Consider the following 22,193-nt stretch of genomic DNA (forward strand, 5'->3'; position numbering starts at 1 on the left):
CACGTACAGCAGCCAAGGTATTGCAAGCCGGATTCTTTTGGCCAACACTATTCAACGATGCATATGCTTACGTACAGAGTTGTGATCAATATCAAAGGGTCAGAAATGTCACCAACAGAAATGAGATGCCTCGAACAAACATCATTGAGGTAGAATTATTCGATGTTTGAGGTATTGACTTTCTCAGTCCTTTCCCTCCGTCTTTTGGTCACAAGTACATATTAGTATTAGTAGACTATGTGTCTAAGTGGGTTGAGGCAGAGGCATGTCTGAAAAATGATGCTAAGTTTGTAATGAAGTTTTTGCAGAAACATGTATTCATAAGGTTAGTCTTTGGGAAAGCCTGCCATCTACCCTTGGAGTTAGAACACAAAGCTTACTAGGCTCTCCAACGACTCAGCTTGGATCTTAAAAGTGCCAAAGAGAAACAGATACTTCAACTTAACGAGTTAGAATAATTCTGAGTGTCTTCATACGAGAATGCCAAATTACTTAAGGAGAGACTCAAGAAATGGCATGACAAGCACATTTGAGATCGAGAATTTGAAGGAGGCCAACAAGTCTTATTATTCAATTCCAGATTAAGGTTCTTTCCAGGTAAGTTAAAATCACGTTGGTCCGGTATATTTATGATTCATCGAGTCTATCCATACGGAGTTGTTGAACTTCAAGGTAAGGGAGGTAATTTTTGAGTTAATGCTCATTCTAGAAACATTACTGGGGAGATAAAATTGAATGAAATCAAATCTCGTTTATTTTATCATATATTTAATTTTTCTTGTTCTTCTGTTTAAATAAATGATTTAGAGTATATTTTCGGGATTAGTATGTTTAAATAAATTCTGTCTAGGAGATTGGAACTTGAGTAAGACCGCTTGTGACATCTCCAACTTTCTTGGGAATTGATTTTAACATAATTTCCCAAGAAATTATTCCCTGAATGACAAAATAAATTTTTAGTTTTTCAAATAAAAGGGTCAATTTTGATCCAAGTTTTATGTTGCAACACAATTTTGAATTTTCATTAAGTCTAGGAACTTAATTGAATTATTTTTAAAAATTTGGTTGCTCTTTTTGTAAATATTAAAAATTAGATGCCTCTTTTTGTAAATATTTTCAAAAAACATCTAGAATAAATGTTTTTAGTTCAATAAAAAAAGGAAAAAAAATAAAAGATGATAATTATTAATATATAATTATATCCATTATAATATATATTAATTATTATCAACTTTATTTAGAGTTAGGATTAGTTTTAATTTAATTATATTTTATTCGATAAGTTTTTATCTTAATAAATTAATAGCAAATAATAATTTAATATGCATTATATTAATTATTAATTGTTATTTACTTTGAGTAGAATTAGAACTTAGAATTTTTAAGAATTCTACTCTAGCCCCTACTCCTTTCACCATAAATTCCACCCATCTATTCTTATTTTTTTTCATTCATACACCATTCCCTCCAAAAACACCAAAACCCTTTGTAATAGGCCAATTTAGCCCGGGCTCATAAAAAAATAATAAACCCAAAATAATAAAATAAAGTCCAAAATTATATCATTTGGCCCGATCGGGATGGCCCATTACTTGAAAAGGTCTATCTACAAGCTTGATGCATATGGAAACATAATCTTCAAGGATATGCAATCTTAGATAAGATATGTAATCTTAGATATGATATGCAATCTTAGATATGATATGCAATCTTAGACATGATATACAATCTTAGATATGATATGTAATCTTAGATATGATATGCAATCTTAGAAGATATGATTTTGTAATCTTAAAGATTTAATTTGTAGGTACCTTTTAATCTTAGCCGTTGGTATAATTAATCTGTACCGTTGGATTTGGGGAGGCTCAACTATAAATAGATGCCTTTCCCTTCATTGTAAGGGACGGAAGTGGGGAGTAATAATAATTCTTAAGAGTATTTACTCAAATTTCTCTCTCTCTCTCTTGCGTTCTTAGTTTGTTGATTTGTGTATAATTTATTTATTGATTTGTATATTCACTACACCAAAATAGGTTTTTAGCGACGCTTTTTTGGGCCTTTAGCGGCACTTTTTTTGGGTCGCTAAAAGTATTTCCGGCGCTTTGGGAAGCGCCGCAAAAAACGCCTCTATTGACCGCATCGCTAACTTTTGAGGCATTTTTTAAAATAAACGCCGCTAAAGGCCATGACCTTTAGCGGCGCTTTCCCCACAAACGCCGCTAAAGGCCATGACCTTTAGCGGCGCTTTTCCCACAAACGCCGCTAAAGGTCATGAGCTTTAGCGGCGCTTCTATTACAATCACCACTATAAAATTGACTTTTAGCGACGCTTTTTCACAAACGCCGCTAAAAACATAAATTTTAAAAAAATTAATTAAATAATATTTATTTCTACAATAAATATTATATTATGTTTTAGTTTTGAAATTTAAACTTTAAACTATATACTTTTAAGGATAAAAAAATTAATTAAATTAAATTTTCTATTAAAATTTTAACTTTAAAGGTAAATATAAAAATTAATGAATTTAAATTTAGAATTAAAATATTATGTCTAAATAAATGAGCAATCTACCTCACAGCTTATCTGATCTATATTAACTCTGTCAAATATAAAAAAAGTTACAAAACACATAATAATTAACAATCATGATTAAAAAAAGCTAGTATACAAGGTAGCTATAAAACCCTGTTTCAATAACACCTAATTCAAGTTCCGACTAAGATAAACGACCATGGAATGCAACATTAAATAACACTCTACTTGAAAAAGTGTTGAGCCTTGGCTTCTCCAGCTTGAAGAGATTGAATCCTCCACTACACCTTCAATATCTAAAGGATGCAAAACCAAATGATCAGATAAACCAACAAACTTGGTAAACAATAGAGATGTTAAAAATAAATAATATATATAGCCATTAAGGCTCAAAAAAAATAACAAACAATTATGTGCAGCTTTAGTTGCAGGTTGAACCATACTAACAAACAATCTCAATCATAGCTCTTCCATGTGTCACAAATAGGCATTCTTTCTAATGATTGTCTAAACTATTTAATTTTTTAACAAGGAACAATAGTATTAATTTGCAAAAATCAGAACAGAAACATGCTGCACTACTATTGTTTAACGTTATATAGAAATGTCTTATATAACATAAAAGAGAACTAAGGCACAGGAAAAAGAAGAACACTATAATAATTAAATTGATCATTGATATATTCAATTTTTCCAATATAGGTATATTCAATTTTTCCAAGTTTTTCCATGAATCTGAAGGGTCATAATTAAAATTTAAGGACCATAGAAAAGAATTCCAGAACCAGTAAAGCATGTGTGTGAGCAGCTCAACTAAAATTTGAAGAGTTATGTTTAAAGTTTCCTAGCATTGCCTCATTTGGATCTCTGTAACAATCACCGATGTCCCCTCACATCATTTATCACCGTCATAAACTCATCTTATCATCCAATGTCTCACAAATATAAAAGAGTTGGAGAGATATTGAAATTATACCAATTGCATATAAGTATAGGAAAATATATGGATATGGAAATGCTTTGTAACTCCAAACCAATTTAAGAAGTCTATTTTGACAACCTAGTTCCAACGACACAACCTCAAGTTTTTAATGAACTACATAGCATTCTATAATTAAGGAACTGCATCATAGACCCATTGAATTTAGAATTTCATTATCAGTTCCTTAATTTTTACACTAATCCATCAGAGTATAGGCTAAAAAACTATCAAATTTCGGCATCAACTGACATTGTCCCAACATCCAAAACAAACTTAAAGAAGTACATAATTATCATGTAAAAGAAAATATTCATCAAAGTATCTACCTCTCTCAACTCCTACACTTAAACAAAATTTCGACGTGGGATGGTGGAGTGATCTGTTTTGATAGTTGGAGAATTTACTAAAATGATTAATTATATAAGGATAATTATTTATAGTAAAATTTAATAATTTTATAATTCTACATTTGATTAAAGAGTGATTCAATAAAAAGTACATAAAAAAGCAGCAGAATCTATCAATAATTAAAACTTTTATTCTCTTTATTTGGCACAATACAATATAAAAAGCATATATAAATATATGAATGTAGAGGCATATATAAAAAGCATATATAAATATATGTATGTCATAGAAACTATATTCATTTATGTAGAGGCAAGTCTTTAATATATAACTATGGAATCATCAAGAAATGCTTCTCTTTTCTTGGAAAAAAAATAAGTATCAAACTTCCAGAAGTTAGATAATTGCTTACTTGGGACCACCGAAACCCATATTCTTTCCCAAAGCTCCATTATACTTCACCACAACAAGCTTATCCAAAAGTTGCTTAGATTTAGCAATATCTGTTTCAAGACAAAAAGAATCCAAACAAATTATACAAGCTGAACTCTAATGTACTGTTATATTTTTCTTGATGCTATATTTGGAATACAATAAATTCACAAGTAGAAGAATAATGAGAAAATATTACCACAAGACATAGGTGCTAAGTTATCATAAGGAACAACAAGCACTTCATCACTTGCACTGCCTTCGCTCTCACTTGGGCTCTCTACTTGGACCAGCAATCTCCGCATCTAGTTGAGTACCATCTGCAGTATTTCCAGCACTGGTATTTCACTTTCCTATTTCCTCCAAAGTTACAGATCCCTTCTTAGGTTTCTTCTGCTTGTCACATTCAGAAACTTACCAAAACAGACCATGCTAAATGTAAAAACAAATAATTTCCTATTCTAGACTAGAAAAGAACATTTGAAAAACTTTGGGCTTGAAGACATAAATAAACTCAACATTCATCTTTTCCCTTGAAAAATAATCTAGAGTTATATGTCATTCCACATTGCAAAACTGGTCTATGAAGAAAAATGAACGAACAATTCATCTTGTTATAAATACAAATACAAATACAAAATGGTCCTAATTCAGGCCTTGCATCCATCCAAGTTGTGAATTTCATCTTAATTGGAGATGTACTGTATAGGTAAGATCGGAACGTGATGAGGAAGAAATAACGCCTGCAAAATAAACAAATATAAAAGTTCAAGGATCATGAAATACAAACCCTGGTATGTTTCGATCTGTTCCTATTCTTTTAACAATGCTAAAAAATCTTCAGCAGATTCATTCAACAAAAACCCAATAAATAACTAAATTTATAAGAACTTACAAAATACAAAAAACTTAAAACGCATAACTATTTAAATATTGTAAACTAACTCACAGTCACTAGCCTTAATTCGGCCATATTTGCCCCAAGGCACAAGCCGATTGACATTGCTCCACAACCAGAATACAGGTCCAATTTAGTGAATCAGAGGAATAACAGCTACCTAGGGGCAAGTTAGTGAAAGACGAATATTCCAATTTGTATAACATGTTACAATAATAATCACAACTTTGAATCTCTTTACTCTTTGCCTCCAAATCAACCTAAAAAACCATAATAATTATACAGCATGGTGAAACAGTGAAAGACAATAAAATAAAGTGCAAGAAATGGAAAACGTACGTTCAAAGATACTTTTGCAATGTTAAGCTTTGCAACAAGACAATCCAAGGGATTGTCGTCTTGAATTTGTGAAAAGAATACACGCTTCTTGTCAATAAGGTGGCCTAACGTTTTAAGTACCTGGAAAAGGAATGATATTTAACGTCAAATTAAAAGGTTTAAAACTAATGGAAATAGTACAAAAGAATCATCTTACTATGTCTTAAGCCCTGTAAAACCATTCAGCTGTAAAGTACAAATCTCCATCAACTGCTTCAAACATCTCAACAATTTTACATATATAGCAATCTTCTCCATCTTCAGCCTATATATACACAAAACAAAAATAATATAATTAGTTACCACTATGACTAAATCCATAGAGCATTTACTCGAAATCCTCTCTGATAATGAGAGGATCCAGAAAAAGAACTGGGAGGAAAAATGACGGAGCAAAAGGGACTGGGAAGAAGGCTACAATCAAGTATGTTTTATTATATTTTTAAAGTCCAGAAAGAAAAGAAAATGAAGAAATAAACTCAGTACAGTAATCCATCATTTTGCTCTCTGGACCACCTGAATCACGAATCTGATTATACATATTGCTGGTATAGTAAAAAAGTGAGAAGATAAACTTCATTTTGATTCTTTAATATCTAAATAAAGGGGGGAAAGAGAAAAAAGGAAATGAGACATACCTTTCAATAATAGTATCAACATTTGCTTTCAAGAATACACCGACCGAATAAACGAGAGAAAAACAAAGACGGTGGTTGAGAAGAAGAGGAGCTTAAAGTAGCAAAAGTAGGGAACGATGATGATGAAGACGTGGTGGCGGAGAGAAACACCTAAAGGGTGTTACGAGGATACCAATTTTAGGGGGGAAAATTAGGGGTTTTAGGGGGAAATTTAGGGAAAAAAAGGTATAATTTTTTTAAAAGTAAAATGATTTTGTGGCGTTTTTATTAAAAACGCCGCTATTGCTCACTTTTTGAATAAAATGATACCCTTTTGCTCTGCTAAAAATTTTTATTATTTTTTATTTATTAATGTTTTTTTAAATCTAATATTTAAATATATCAAATGATTTAGATTAAATATTTTTAAATATAAAAGCATTAATTAATTATATAAAATTTTATCATTTAACAAATCTTAAGTAAACCTTAAATACTGAACCATTTAATATATATAAAGTGTACTTATTATCTCTTAAATAATTTAAACTATAATCATAATTTTAATATATTAAAATTAAAATTATCTCTTTTACAATTATATAAGAAATTATTTAATATATAAATTAAAAACACTAATTAATCTAAACCCTAAACACTTAACATTTATCCCTTAAACCCTAAATCATGAAATATAAACTCTAAACCCCTAATCCCTAAATTTTAATTAAACCCCTAAACCTTAAACCCCAACCATTAAATCGTAAACCATAAACAATAATCCCTAAACCCATAATCCCTAAACTATAATGATAATAAATTCAATACTTTAAAATTAATACTATCTCTTTTACGATTATATAAGAAGTTATTTAATACATAAAGATCAAACACATCATAGACACTTAAAACTTTAACCTTGTGAACTTTTTTATTAATATATTTCTTAAGTGGAATAACTTAAGAAATAATATTTATTTTAGAGATCAGTCTACCTCTTAAGTGGAATAACTTTCTGTAAACTTTAACCTTGTGAACTTTTTTATTAATAAATTTCTTCTAATACTTCTTAGAGATAATCACAGTCAAGAGATTCAACCATTAAGATTCAATGGATGGTTAATATAAGACCAAACAAAGACAATGCATCTAATTTAATAAACTAAGCAGTGCTCATGAACAAAGCAAAGAAGAATTATATTCACCTCAAAAACTTCCATGTGGAAGTATGAATTAATTTCATTTATCTTTGCTTTTGCAAGGGCTGTCAAAGCTCTTTGAACAACCAAAATAGCATTATAAACATAATTATCTGCTTCCATACACTTTGCACAGTTTCTTACCATAAGAACACCAACCTTTACTTTTGCAGGAAAGAAAACATAAATCTAGAGACAGAAATACCATCAGCACATCAACATTGAAGTTATAAAATTATTTGTAACAAAAAAGTAAAGAAAAGGGAGTTGCTCTATATTTCTAATATTAGAGTTAAAAACAATGACCTGTTCTAACTATGCAATCTTTTACAACAAGAAAGTGCAAACTCATGCAGACTGTTTAAAAGAATTCTAAACATTTCAAAAATTTCAAATATGGGCTTCTGATTTATAAACTGATGATTCTAAAATAACTGCACAGCTTGCTAATTTGATATGCTTATTACCTTGTATAAGAAATTATTTAATATGTAATTTAAAAAACACTCAGTAATGTACCCAAAAAACTTAAAAATTATTTTAAATAATAGTATTTTAATTTTTCTATTTTTAACAAATATTTCTCTATGTTTTTTATTTCAAATTATTTCTACATGTCATTAGTTTTTTGTGAAGATTTTGAATATTCAATTAAAAATAATTTGAATTTTAATTAATATAAACAAACCAATTAAATAATAAATAGAGAGATAAAATATTTTTTGCGGTGCTTTTTCAAAAACGGCGCTAAAAATAGAGCATTAGCGGCGCTTTTTCAAAAAGGTCACTAAACACCTGAACATTAGCGACGCTTTTAAAAAACCGCCGCTAAAGCCCAGAGCATTAGCGGTGCTTTCTCAAAAACGTCGCTAAAGCCCCGAGCACTAGCGGCGCTTTCTCAAAAACGCCGCTAAAGCTCGAGCATTAGCGGCACTTTTTCAAAAACGCCGCTAAATCCCCGACCATTAGCGTCACTTTTCTAAAAACGCAGCTAAAGGCCTGAGAATTAGTGGCGCTTTTTAAAAAACGCCGCTAAAGCCCCGAAAACTCAAAAAAACGACATCGTTGTGCATAGGTTTTTTGCGACGCTTTTTGGAAAATGCCGCTAATGCTTGATTTTTAGCGGCGTTTTTTATCCAAACGCCGCTAAAAGCCTGTTTTGGTGTACTGATTGTTGATTTCAAATCTCTTTTTCCCTTATTATTCATTTTCAAATTCATTATTTTCACATTTGTTTACATTTTATTTGGCCTTATATTTTTTTTATTTTATACTCTTTGTTTTAAATTCATTGGTATTTGATTATTGATGCTATTTAATCCTCTATTTGTTATTTTAGTTTTTTATTATTAAATTAATTATTTTAATATTATTAATACTATTATGTGGCATCATTAATCTTGTATCATTATTATTATTATTTTATTATTATTTTTATTTTTATATTCATGCGCATGCATCATTTTTATGTAATATATATATTGTTTTATATACAGTATACGTATGCTTATATATATATTATACATATGTTTTTATTTTTATTTTACTTCCTAACTTTTATATACATATATATACTTTTATATTTAGTTTCAATTTTTTTTTTTACTTTTGTATATATGTACATGTATGTATTTATATATTTTTCTAATGAATATTTATATATATATATACGCACATGTCTATGTTTTTTATTTGCTTAAATACAAATTTATATTTTCAACACATATGTTATAATATATATATGTATACTTATATATTTTTCTTTATTTTCATAAATGCATTATATATTTTTTGTTATAAATTCTATAGTCCAAAATTTTATATGTAAACCCATGTGTATGTCTTTTATTCTTTATAATTTCATGTATATATTTTCTACCTTTTTTTCTCTTTATATTTTTTTGTTTATTTCCTTCATTTACTTATTGATTTATGTTTTCATTTATATTTTGTTCATTTGATACTTTACATGTCGTTGTTTTTTATGTACATTAATTTCGTTTATTTCTATGCAATTGTTTTATTTATTATTGTATTTTACACTTAATGTAGCATTACATCATTTTTTTACTCAATTTTAAAATTTTCTAAATTGAGATAATACTCGTATTTAGGATTTTCAAGGAAATTGAGCCCTAACGTATTGGGTTCCAATTTTCTTTTTTAAATCTAACAATCGAGAATTGCTCATTAATCAAAAATTAAAATTAAAAGCTTGTTGTTGGGAATTTAATATGTTGTATCCTAACGTATTGGATGTGACGTATTGATTTCTCAAGACAAAGATTTTTTTAAAAAAAATTAATAACAAAGGAAATATTCCAAGTTTAGGATTTTGAGAAATTGTGCCCTAACGTATTGGGCCGCAGTTTCTTTATAAATCTTAAACAAATAAATATTCTTTTAAATTTTATTACACGAGTATTTTAGACTAATTCATTAGAATGTCGCGCCCTAACGCATTGGGTGTGACATTTTCTTTCTCCGAAATGATAAGAGTCTTAATAAGTAACGTTTTTTAAGTTTTTATTAAAGATCATATTTTTAAATTTTCGACATTAAGACACTAATTAATTAACTAGGTACCAATTTTGGGCGTTACGAGGGTGCTAATCCTTCCTCGTACATAACCGACTCCCGATCCATTTTTTCTAGAACTCGTACACCAAAGCTATTTTTTAGGTGATCCAATCAGACCTCAATAAAAGATTGGTGGCGACTCCCAATTTTTGTTTTTTTTTAAGTCGACAACTAATTTTTGTCTTTTTTCCAAAATAGAAATGGTTTCGACAACTTAGCGACTCCACTGGGGAATTTTAGAAAAATAAGAGAGTCGAGCCACAAAGTTGATTAATTTTTGTCTTATGGTCGAGAAATATTTTTTTTTTAAAAATTCATGAGATCCTTTTGCATTCATTATTTTCTTGCTTAATTGATCTTTGCATTATACATTACATGAGTTGAATGATTTTACCCTTTTAAGTGGGAGTGAGAAACTATTCCTTCGTGAGGTTTTCACCTCCGTATAGGATAGTGGATCGCTTTCGGAATACATCAGTACCTATGCCTTCGTGAGATTATCATCTCCGTATAGTCATAGGGAAAATGTGTTCCCCTGAGCCGAACTTGATCTATATGAGCCTATAATGGGTGAAGATCGAGGAATCTGTTGGTTCGAGTACCTTTGCCCTAGAAACCGAACCTCATATAATGAACCTTAGGAACTTGCCCTAGGTAGAGCTATGTCAAACCCCTAGTGGTCACCCGAATAGGTTTTCTATTTATTCTTGCTTTAGCTTTTTACTAACCTGTTTTCTTTTTGGTTGCGATTGCATTACATTTTCATCATAAAAAATAGGTGTTGATTCACGTTCAGTTGCTAAATAGAGAGCTTGTCAAAAGAAAATGAGTTTCTTGATAAAGTGGATGATAATATGGTTGTCTGAATATGGTCTAAGAAAATGTGATAAAAGAAGGATGATAGTTTAATGGAGGACTACACGACTATGGCTTCGTTGCCCAAGGATTCAAGATAACAAAGATTATTCGAGAGCCGCTGAACTTTCTTAAAGAGAAGCCAACGAGTATCATGAGGATGAGTGAGCAATGAGTCGCAGCCCGGATCAAGCAAAGATGAGACGAAAGAGACGTCCCTTTTGAAGAGTTCGTGAGATTTATCTTAACGCTCGAATGAAGAAGAGGATCGAATGTCTTCGCCTATGAGGGCAATGCCGTATAAATATTCATTTTATGTAAAGAGATTTGTTTTCTAGAAAAGTTTTCTAAATGTAATTGAATCAGAATCAATGTCTCTTTAGGCATTCATTTCATGCATCTACATTACATGACATCATATGCATTGAAAGAGTCTAATTGAGTAAATTTATTTCAGTTAATCTGGAAACCAACCAACCCACCAAACACCGCTACGGTACTCGATCAAAAACTAAGGACATGGACCAAATGATGGAAATGCTAGAACAGTTCCAAAAGGAGATGCAGGATTAGCTTCAACAACAAATGAATGAACAGCTTGAGAAAATTTAGCAAAAAATGATGGATAAAATGATGGAATCTCAAGGGAGTATGATGGCTCGATTAACTCAGTTGTTGACCGGAGGAACTGATAAAAGAAAGGGCTCTGTGCTCAATGTTGAAGAAGGAGACAGTGAGGGACCTGTTTATCCCCTAGGCTTTACCCCTCAGCATGTTGAGGTATATCCGCGCAAATCTTCTGGCACCATCAAGCCTCAGCAGTTTCAGACCAATGAATTTTCAAGTTGGAGCAGGCTCTAACCCTGGAGACAACCTTGTTAATCCAGTTATCCCTGACTTTGACGAAACAGCTGAAAAAGAGAAAATGGAGGATGAATTGCCAAAAATGCTACAAGAAAAGTATAAATGGCTGGAAGGGAAATTTAGAGCAATGGAAAGTGCTGAGAGCTACTATGGGATTGGTGCTAAAGAATTAAGCTTGGTTCCGGATTTAGTACCCCCTTACAAATTCAAAATGCCCGAGTTTGAGAAGTATAATGGAACTAGTAGTCCTGAAGCCCATATTACTATGTTTTGTAGGCGGATGACTGGGTATGTTAGTAATGACCAGTTGCTGATACATTGTTTCTAGGATAGCCTCACAGGGGCAACGTCCAAGTGGTACAATCAATTGAGTCGTGCCAAGATTAATTCATTGAAAGATTTAGCACAGGCATTCATAAAGCAATACAATCATGTAGCTGACATGGTACCTGATAGAATCACTCTACAAGACATGGAAAAGAAGCCCGGTGAAAGTTTTAGGCAATATGCACAGAGGTGGAGGGAGGTCACCGTCCAAGTTCAGCCACCGCTCCTAGAAAGGGAAATTACAATGCTATTCATAAATACATTGAAAGCTCCTTTCATCACACATATGTTAGGGAGTGACACAAAAAGATTTTCCGACATAATCATGAATGGTGAAATGATTGAAAGCGCCATAAGGAGCGGAAAGATTGATGCTGGAGGAAATAATAGAAGGTAAGCCTCAAAAGAAAAAGAAAATGAGGTGAACAGCGTGAATACGTACAGAAAATCGATTGCTAATCAGCAGGGTTTATCAAGACAAGAATCATGTGTGAAGCACGGTACTGAAAAACTCCAGTTCAGGCCAATTCCAATGTCGTACAAGAAGCTGTATCAAAACTTATTCGACACGCATGTTGTTTCTCCTTTACATGTGAAGCCTCCACAGCCTCCGTATCCCAAATGGTACGACGCAAGTGCACAATGCGATTATCATGCGGGGATTACGGGGCCCTCAATAGAGAATTGCATTACCTTTAAAAAGCTAGTTGAAAAATTCATCAACATAGGTATTGTCAAGTTGGATGGCTCATTTAATGTAGAAAATTCGCTACCCAATCATGATTGACAATGGGGTGAATGTAATATATAAGGAGATGTTGGGAAGTGTTCACATCAATGACATATAGGGAGACACAAATGAAAGGGGGACCTTGTTAGATATCTGCCCTTATAAATTTGGGAGTGTTCTAAGTAATTGAACTGCGAAAGAAATTCCTGTAATTTTTAGAGCTTATTTAGAGTAATGTTCAAAACATTTTTGTTGTTTTTAGCCTAAAAATGATAGAAATTCCTTTGTGAAATAGGCTCATGTCTGAACGTTACTATTCTAATAAAATACATCTTTGCATTCATTTTTGATCCAATATTTTTTCATTCTTTTTGAAATAATTATTCTTTCATTCTTGTGGATTTTCTTCCACATCATTCTTTCATTCATAATTATATTGTACAAATAGTTATTCATAAATACATTCTTTTGTATATTCTTTTATATTGGGTCTCCAGATCTCAATAACATGAGTGACGCTGCTACAGGCTTAGAATTTCCTTTTGAGCGAGGCATGTGTTTAGAGGGATTTCATGACTTTAAAGATGACAGATTGTAGCCTATTTTCGGACTTGTTAAGGATGGTAGAACAAGTCGAGAAACGGATCTTACCCTACAAAGAATCATTGGGATACATGACTTCTCCTTATATGGGGTATGAAGGTCATTTGTGCGATCACGCCAAAAGAGTCTGACGGTCATTGATTCATCTTTGTGATTGTCAGTTACTTTACTAAATGAATGGAAGCTACTTCATATGCCAATGTCACAAAGTCGACAGTTAGCAAATTCGTGAAAAATCATATGTCAATATGAAACGCCAAAAGGATCATATCTGACAATGTACTAAATTTGAACAACAGCATAATATCAAAAGTTTGCAGTCTGTTCACGATAAATGCCATATCGCCCAAAAAAAAGATGGCGCAAAAAAAACTCTGTTGGGGCAATGCCTTTCTCTTGGGCCCATCGCGGTTTTGCCTATTAAAGACAAAATTCTTTCTGAGTTTTTGAATCCAATTTCGATTAAAGAGGAATGTTCAAAGTTGTCCATCATGGTCAAATGCGTCAAAAGCAAATGATGCAAGTTCACAAAAAAGGTCCGTCCTAGAGAATTCCTAAGAGGGACCTGATATTGAAGATGATCCTTCCCATACAAAAAGAACTTCATCCCGAGCTGGGAAGGACCTTATATGGAATGCCTTATTTGGAAAAGAGTCGATTTTGATCAAAAAGGATAACAAAGACATGTCTAATCCTATGAGTTCAGATTCAATCAAAAATATTTCAAAATATAAAAAAAAGCAAAAAAATAGAGAGAGAAAAGAAGAAAGAAAATGGAAAGGCCAAGGTGAAAACCCGCATAGGGCGCCTTGAGACCAAAGGGGATTTGAGTTGAAAACTCGAAAAGGGCGGCTCAAATATTGATCAAAATGGGGCATGAGGTGATCAAAGCAGTTCAAATTTTGATCACATTGGGGCATATGATGATCTTGAATCAACAGGAAAGGGTAGACAACATCTTGGGACATCAACAGAGTACTGTAGATCTCCTAAACACATGTCAAACTCAGAAAGTTTGTATAGAGAAGTTCAAGCTGCGATATCTAGGGCATCCAATTTTTATATTGAATTTGCTATTCTTGGAATACTTCATTCTTTTCCAATATACACATTCCCAATCAATTTCTTTGTTATCCTTATTTACTATTTTTTGATAATATATTCCTTTCGAGCTATGCTTAGAACCAATTGTATTCTCATCCATTGTTATACCCTTTTTGCAAGTATGTTGCATTGGAATAATGATTAATGGACTAATAAAACTTTCACAAGGGAAGTTTGGCATATTACTCTAGAAGTTTCTAAATAATACAGGAACCTGAAACAAGACTATTGTTTAGAATGCACCATGTTTAAAGGTTGGAAATCTGAAAAGGAAGAGTCTAAATTAGGACTTTCTCTTTGGATTTGTTGTTAAAAACATTGATTGAACAAAATGACAAAGCTTAAATAAACAAGTAAGCAATGATCACCAGACAGTAGGAAGAGGTTTCCTCGGAGAAGAAAGCCTTCATTTATACATGAGCGTTTGGTACGATACCCTGGGAATGGTGTAAGGGACCAGAGAGATTTAGATCCTGTATCCTTGAATTGTGATAGGAGAGGATCAAGAAAAAGCCATATATTCCTACCTTTTGGTTATAGTGGGAGAATGATGGTACAAATTTTGCGCCCCAATGGATTGAACTTTGAGATTTATAGTGGGGGCAATCTGACTAAATGTTTCTTCAGAAAAGCTAGCCAAGCAAGAAGGCGGTTTAGCACATCAGTGTTAAAGCCTTAATAAACTTCGAGCAATGACAACCTAAGTGGGATCATTCTCAAAAAAAATTATTAAAAAATTATACATTCGTGAAAACACCATTGACATATGTCTAGTTAGGAGCATTTGATTCATTTTATGTCATCCTAATCATTAGGCATAATTAGGGTCATTATACAGGTCATGTTCCCTAGAGAGCAGATCAGTGAAGATAACAGATCTTGCCTTCCTGCACCGACAGCGAAGCAGATCGAAGACACCAACCTTGCATTCTTGGGTTGTAGCGGAGTAGGTTAAAAATAGCAGATCTTGCCTTCTTGCACCGACAGTGAAGCAGATCGAAGACACCAGCCTTGCCTCCCTGGGTTGCAGCGGAGCAAGTTAAAAATAGCAGATCTTGCCTTCCTGCACCGACAGTGAAGCAGATCGAAGACACTAGTCTTGCCTCCCTGGGTTGTAGCAAAACAAGTTAAAAATATCAGATCTTACCTTCCTGCACCGACAGCGAAGCAGATCGATGACCCCAGCCCTATCTCCCTCGACAACAATGGAATAGGTTGAAGATTGTAAGTCCTATCTCCCTGAGCAATAGTGGAGTAGGTTGAAAATAGCAGATCTTGCCTTCCTGTACTGGCACTGAAGCAGATTGAAGACATCAGTCTTATCGCCTTGACGTTGCAATGGAAAAGATTGAAGCCACAACGACGAATCTTATTTCCCTGGTGTTGTAGCAGAGCAGATTGAAGCCACGACGACGAATCTTATCTCCCTAGCGTTAAGGCTTGGATTAGCTGAAGTGGAGCAGATTGAAGCTGTGGGTAGCGAATCCTATCTCTTTGGCATTACAGTAGAGCAGATTGAAACCACGACGGTGAATCTTACTCCCCTGGTGGTGTAGTGGAACAGATTGAAGCTACAACGGCGAATCTTGTTTCCTCAACATTGCAATTTAAAAGACTGAAAATGGTGAATCTTATCTTCCTGAAGTTGCAGTGGAGCAGATTAAAGCTAATAATCCTATCTCCCTGAAGTCGTAGTGGAGCAGATTAAAATCACAGATCTTATCTCTCTGAAGTTGCAGAGAGTAGATCACATCTCGTCTTATCTCCTTGAAGTTGCAGTGGAGCAGACTAAGTAAGCAAGCCTTATCCTTCTGAAGTTGTAGTGAGGCAGACTGAAGATGGTGAATCTTATCTCCTTGAAGTTGCAGTGGAGCAGATTAAAGCCAATAATCCTATCTCGCTGAAGTTGCAGTGGAGTGGATTAAAATCACAGATCTTATCTCTCTGAAGTTGCAGAGAGCAGATTGCACCGGGTCTTATCTCCCTAAAGTTGCAGTGGAGCAGTCCCAAGAAAGCGAGTCTTACTCCCTGAAGTTGTAGTGGAGTAGACTCAAGAAATCAAGTCTTATCCCCCTGAAATTGCAGTGGGGCAGACTAAATAAACAAATCTCATCTCCCTAAATTTGTAGTGGAGTGGATTAGAATCTCTCTGAAATTACAGTAGAGCAGACCGCATCAAATTCATCTTTAAAGTTGCAGTAGATCAAGTTGAAGCTATAAGTCTTATCTCCCTAGAGTTGCAATGGAGCAGATTAAAGATAGCAAATTTTGAAAAACTACAACATGCAAATCCTATCTCCCTGGCATTGTAGTGGAGTAGGTTGAAGCACCAGTTCCTATACCTCTGAAGATGAGTAGGAAGGAATGAGGCTATTTGAAGAAGAAGAAGAGCGCTAAAGTCTAGCACAGCCAGACAAAATTGGTCATTTCTAAAGTCTTTACTCTGTTCTTGTTACACGATAATGAGCAAAGAGGGGCAGCTGTAATAGGTCAATTTAGCCCAGGCTCATAAAAAATAATAAACCCAAAATAATAAAACAAAGTCCAAAATTATATCATTTGGCCCGATCGGGATGGCCCGATCGGGATGGCCCATTACTTGAAAAGGTTGAAGGTCTATCTACAAGCTTGATGCATATAGAAACATAATCTTCAAGGATATGCAATCTTAGATATGATATGTAATCTTAGATATGATATGCAATCTTATATTTGATATGTAATCTTTGATATGATATGCAATCTTAGAAGATATGATTTTGTAATCTTAGAGATTTAATTTGTAGATACCTTTTAATCTTAACCGTTGGTGTAATTAATCTGTACCGTTGGATTTGGGAGGCTCAACTATAAATAGATGCCTCTCCCTTCATTGTAAGGGACGGAAGTGGGGAGTAATAATAATTCTTAAGAGTATTTACTCAAATTTCTCTCTCTCTCTTGCGTTCTTAGTTTGTTGATTTGTGTATAATTTATTTATTGATTTGTATATTGTTGATTTCAAATCTCTTTTTCCCTTATTATTCATTTTCAAATTCATTATTTTCACATTTGTTTACATTTTATTTGGCCTTATATATTTTTTATTTTATACTCTTTGTTTTAAATTCATTGGTCTTTGATTATTGATGCTATTTAATCCTCTATTTGTTATTTTAGTTTTTTTATTAAATTAATTATTTTAATATTATTAATACTATTATGTGGCATCATTAATCTTGTATCATTATTATTATTTATTATTATTATTTTTATATTCATGCGCATGCATCGTTTTTATGTAATATATATTGTTTTATATATAGTATACGTATGCTTATATATATTTTATACATATGTTTTTGTTTTATTTTACTTCCTAACTTTTATATACATATATATACTTTTATATTTAGTTTCAATTTTTTTTTACTTTTGTATATATGTACATGTATGTATTTATATATTTTTCTAATGAATATTTATATATATATATACGCACATGTCTATGTTTTTTATTTGCTTAAATACAAACTTATATTTTCAACACATATGTTATAATATATATATGTATACTTATATATTTTTCTTTATTTTCATAAATGCATTATATATTTTTTGTTATAAATTCTATAGTCCAAAATTTTATATGTAAACCCATGTGTATGTCTTTTATTCTTTATAATTTCATGTATATATTTTCTACCTTTTTTTCTCTTTATATTTTTTTTGTTTATTTCCTTCATTTGCTTATTGATTTATGTTTTCATTTATATTTTGTTCATTTGATACTTTACATGTCGTTGTTTTTTATGTACATTAATTTTGTTTATTTCTATGCCATTGTTGTATTTATTATTGTATTTTACACTTAATGTAGCATTACATCATTTTTTTACTCAATTTTAAAATTTTCTAAATTGAGATAATACTCGTATTTAGGATTTTCAAGGAAATTGAGTAACGTATTGGGTTCCAATTTTCTTCGTTAAATCTAACAATCGAGAATTGCTCATTAATCAAAAAATAAAATGAAAAGCTTGTTGTCGAGAATTTAATATGTTGTATCCTAAAGTATTGGATGTGACGTATTGATTTCTCGAGACAAAGATTTTTTTAAAAAAATAATAACAAAGGAAATATTCCAAGTTTAGGATTTTGAGAAATTGTGCCCTAACGTATTGGGCCGCGATTTCTTTATAAATCTTAAACAAATGAATATTCTTTTAAATTTTATTATACGAGTATTTTGGACTAATTCATTAGAATGCGGGGCCCTAACGCATTGGGTGTGACATTTTCTTTCTCCGAAATGATAAGAGTCTTAATAAATAACGTTTTTTAAGTTTTTATTAAAGATCATATTTTTAAATTTTCGACATTAAGACACTAATTAATTAACTAGGTACCAATTTTGGGCGTTACGAGGGTGCTAATCCTTCCTCGTACGTAACCGACTCCCGGATCCATTTTTCTAAAACTCGTAGACCAAAGCTATTTTTTAGGTGATCCAATCACACCTCAATAAAAGATTGGTGGCGACTCCCAAATTTTTTTTTTAAAGTCGACAACTAATTTTTTTTTCCAAAATAGAAATGGTTTCGACACCCTTAAGTTTCAAAACCTCCTAACAATTCCCTAGCCAGAACATCGCCGAGCTAATTGGTCAGCAGCACCCCGCGCGCGCCCACACCAGGCCTGCTCAATAATCTGCACGCTGTTCACATCCATCCTCTGCTGCGCACTGCTACCTTGCGTACCCAAGCGGCACACCACCCTTTCACCCATCCTTAGCCAAAAATCCCTCAACCTATTCTAATTTGCCATCTTTTGATTAAAAACTATTTTTCTTAAGAGCTCTTAATTTTTACAAAAAAGGTGGTAAGACCAATTTTCTCCTAAATTTTAATTTTATTATCTAATTTTTCAATTAAGTGTTCATAGCAGCCTTGGTTGACGAGGACAACAGAGAAGGAAGAACGGAGCAACTAATCAAGCTATAGAAAAACACCGGATTTGATTCTTGTTCCCTATCTCTTTAATTTTTGTTGCTGTTATGCTAAACATATCTATGAATATTTATGTTGTTGGAATGGTTAATTTAATCAATTTAGCTTGAATTTAATTCGTGTTAGGTTGATTGCATTTCGTTTGTTAAAATTATTACAATTGTGTTTATGTTGTTATAGGCCTCGGTAAGATGCTTGATTAACTAAATTCATGATTAAGTTATTCTTGCATTACAATTGTTAGGTAACTAATGAATTAATTATTTAAACGGATTGAAATTGTAATTAATGGACACAATACTTAATTAGTGCATGTTTAATCATCTAAGGTAGCTGAGGGTTAGATTAGCAACGGTATCTGATGATACATTTGCCTTGCATAACTTGCAAGATTATTGTGATTAAACTGTTTCAAGGTAAGGATACTTTGTTACCTCACATAGTCTTTTATGTGCTTATTAAATCGAGTTAATTTTCTAAATTGACATAGGGATATGTACAAGAGATTATTTCGATTTAATAAGTATGTATGTGTAATAACATATTTGCCTATTAAGATTTGTTTAATCGGTTGAATTGACATAGGGATATAGTCAAGAGATAAATGGATTTTGGTAGATGAGTATATTCATAAGTTAGCAATTTACCGAGTTGTCGTGAACTTATTTGTAACAATATAAACATCAGTTTAATAATTCTAAGTTAAGAAATGTAATTAATCTAACACAATCATGTCATCTAGATTAAAATCGTATTTTGAAATCGTGCATTTGATATTTATTTATTTAATTTAATTAGTTTAAAATCTTATTTTTTTAATCACCCTCTTAAAACAAAATATTTTTCTTCACCAAAGTGTTTAAAATAGAATTCATAAATAATTCTTTTCATAGTCCATGTGGGTACGATAACTCGACATTTACTTGTCACTTTATTACTTGTTGCGATTGTGTACACTTGCACATTTTCATCGTTCCACATATATAATTAAGGCTCAAATAATTTGTAATTAAGTTTCAGCTTTTAGCCTATTAATTATAAATTTATTTAATCACGAAGTCATTCTACTATATTAATGTGATTAAGCTCTCCCTAATTTCATACCATTACAAAAGCTACTTAAGAAGTGTCAGTCCAATGATCTTGTCATAAATGTGTTACCCTTATAGGATATTCTTGATCTTTTGGGGATAAATTCGTTCTCTCAATATAATCCTATTTTATTTCATGGTAACCATTACATTCTCCTTCATGAAAAGTGAATCACTATTAGATAGTAATCAAGTCATTTATCACAAAGACAAACGACCCATGGCCACATTTAATTTTCATCTATCATGTAATGCCAATGAGATGATATCATTTACCCATTAGTTGGGCTATGAATTCCGCTATGGTAAATGATGCTACATACTGTAGAAGTCGTATAACCAACACGTCAGCTTTCAATTCCTTATCTATTTGAACTCAAGCTTTTACTTACATCAAAGTATACAAGTCAAGCATACATAGTCCATCATCTACTCAGAATTACGGTGTGCTACATTATGAACGTAACAAGTGAATAAATCCATAAATTGGTCTAGGATCTATTATGCTTGGGTCTTGTCTGATGTATTGTCAGTCCAGTCAGTCATATTTGTGTTTCTATCTTCTGGGTGTCAACCACTCTGATACTAAAAATAAAGCATTTCCCCATGTGGACTTGATGTATGTCATATTAGTCTTTTAATCGGTTTGCTCATTTTCGATTAAACTAAAAACATGTTTAGGTTTATCTACTATTACAAGTTATCTTTTTGTATTACAATCTGACTATGTAATACCTCTTAGTATTAGTTAAACGTTAGATAACCAATGACCCAATATTTGCTTCCATTTTGCTGTGCGTGAAAAATCGTTTTGGAAAATATACAAAGACTACTTATGTAATCAATGGATATTTTATCAAATCAATTTGTTCGAAAAAAACACAAGTATACAAAACGAATATACTACACTTAAGGCACTAGATCCAACACCACTTTCATGTCTGAAACCATATTTTTTAAACTTACAAATATAAATTTACAATATTATGCATAACATAATTTCAATAAAGTCAACTAAAAATAAGATAAGTGTATACAAAAAATTCCCCTAAATCTTACAATCGTTTCTGTATTTTAAGTTTGTATTGACACTTTTACGACTTAAAGCAGGACTTTCAATTTGACCTTCTTCTTTTTTGCCATGGTGGCCTTATCTAATATTTCCATAATAGTGACATGGTTCATACATGTCCACCTATACTTCCATGGCACCTCGAAATTCTTATGTGATAATTTTAATTCACAAAGCACTTCATGGCTATATAATTACAACTTCACATTTTAATGTGTTAATTCATATCTTAATGTCATGGAATTTCACACTAATATTAGCACCATTAAACAAATAATTATAACATTAATTACATAAACCCTAAACTTACAAACTTAGGAGAAAGATGAGTATCCATGATACTCACCTCAATGGATGCTCTACAATGCTTAATTAAGCTTCTATGAGATTTATTCCACCATCAATCAAGCTTGAAAATTCACTAATCACCATCTTCTTATTTTTCATAAACTAAATATATATATATTCAAAAATTAATATAAATTCATTCTAAGCTTTCCAAAGCAACCATTTACAAAATTTAACTTAGGAGATGTAAGAAATCATTTCATACCTTATTGAAGCTTTTTCACTCTAACTTCAACTT

General features: G+C 32.0%; 1 long non-coding RNA gene across 3 annotated transcripts; it reads right to left on the reverse strand.

Annotated features, from left to right (window-relative positions):
- Window positions 1-2,566: 2,566 nt before the first annotated feature.
- LOC107913991 (uncharacterized) lies at window positions 2,567-6,415 on the reverse strand. 3 transcript variants are annotated; one of them, XR_001688674.2, is made up of 7 exons: window positions 6,216-6,414; window positions 5,735-5,842; window positions 5,539-5,658; window positions 5,251-5,459; window positions 4,501-5,044; window positions 4,282-4,372; window positions 2,567-2,835 (listed from the first exon to the last, which is right to left on the reverse strand). It is a non-coding gene; the product is annotated as an uncharacterized lncRNA (long non-coding RNA). The 3 variants fall into 3 exon arrangements; XR_005917542.1 differs by having other exon boundaries at window positions 5,251-5,658; window positions 6,216-6,415; XR_001688675.2 differs by lacking the exon at window positions 5,251-5,459.
- Between the last annotated feature and the right edge of the window lie 15,778 nt (window positions 6,416-22,193).

Source organism: Gossypium hirsutum, chromosome D08, assembly GCF_007990345.1.
Source record: "Gossypium hirsutum isolate 1008001.06 chromosome D08, Gossypium_hirsutum_v2.1, whole genome shotgun sequence".
Classification (NCBI taxonomy): Eukaryota; Viridiplantae; Streptophyta; class Magnoliopsida; order Malvales; family Malvaceae; genus Gossypium; species Gossypium hirsutum.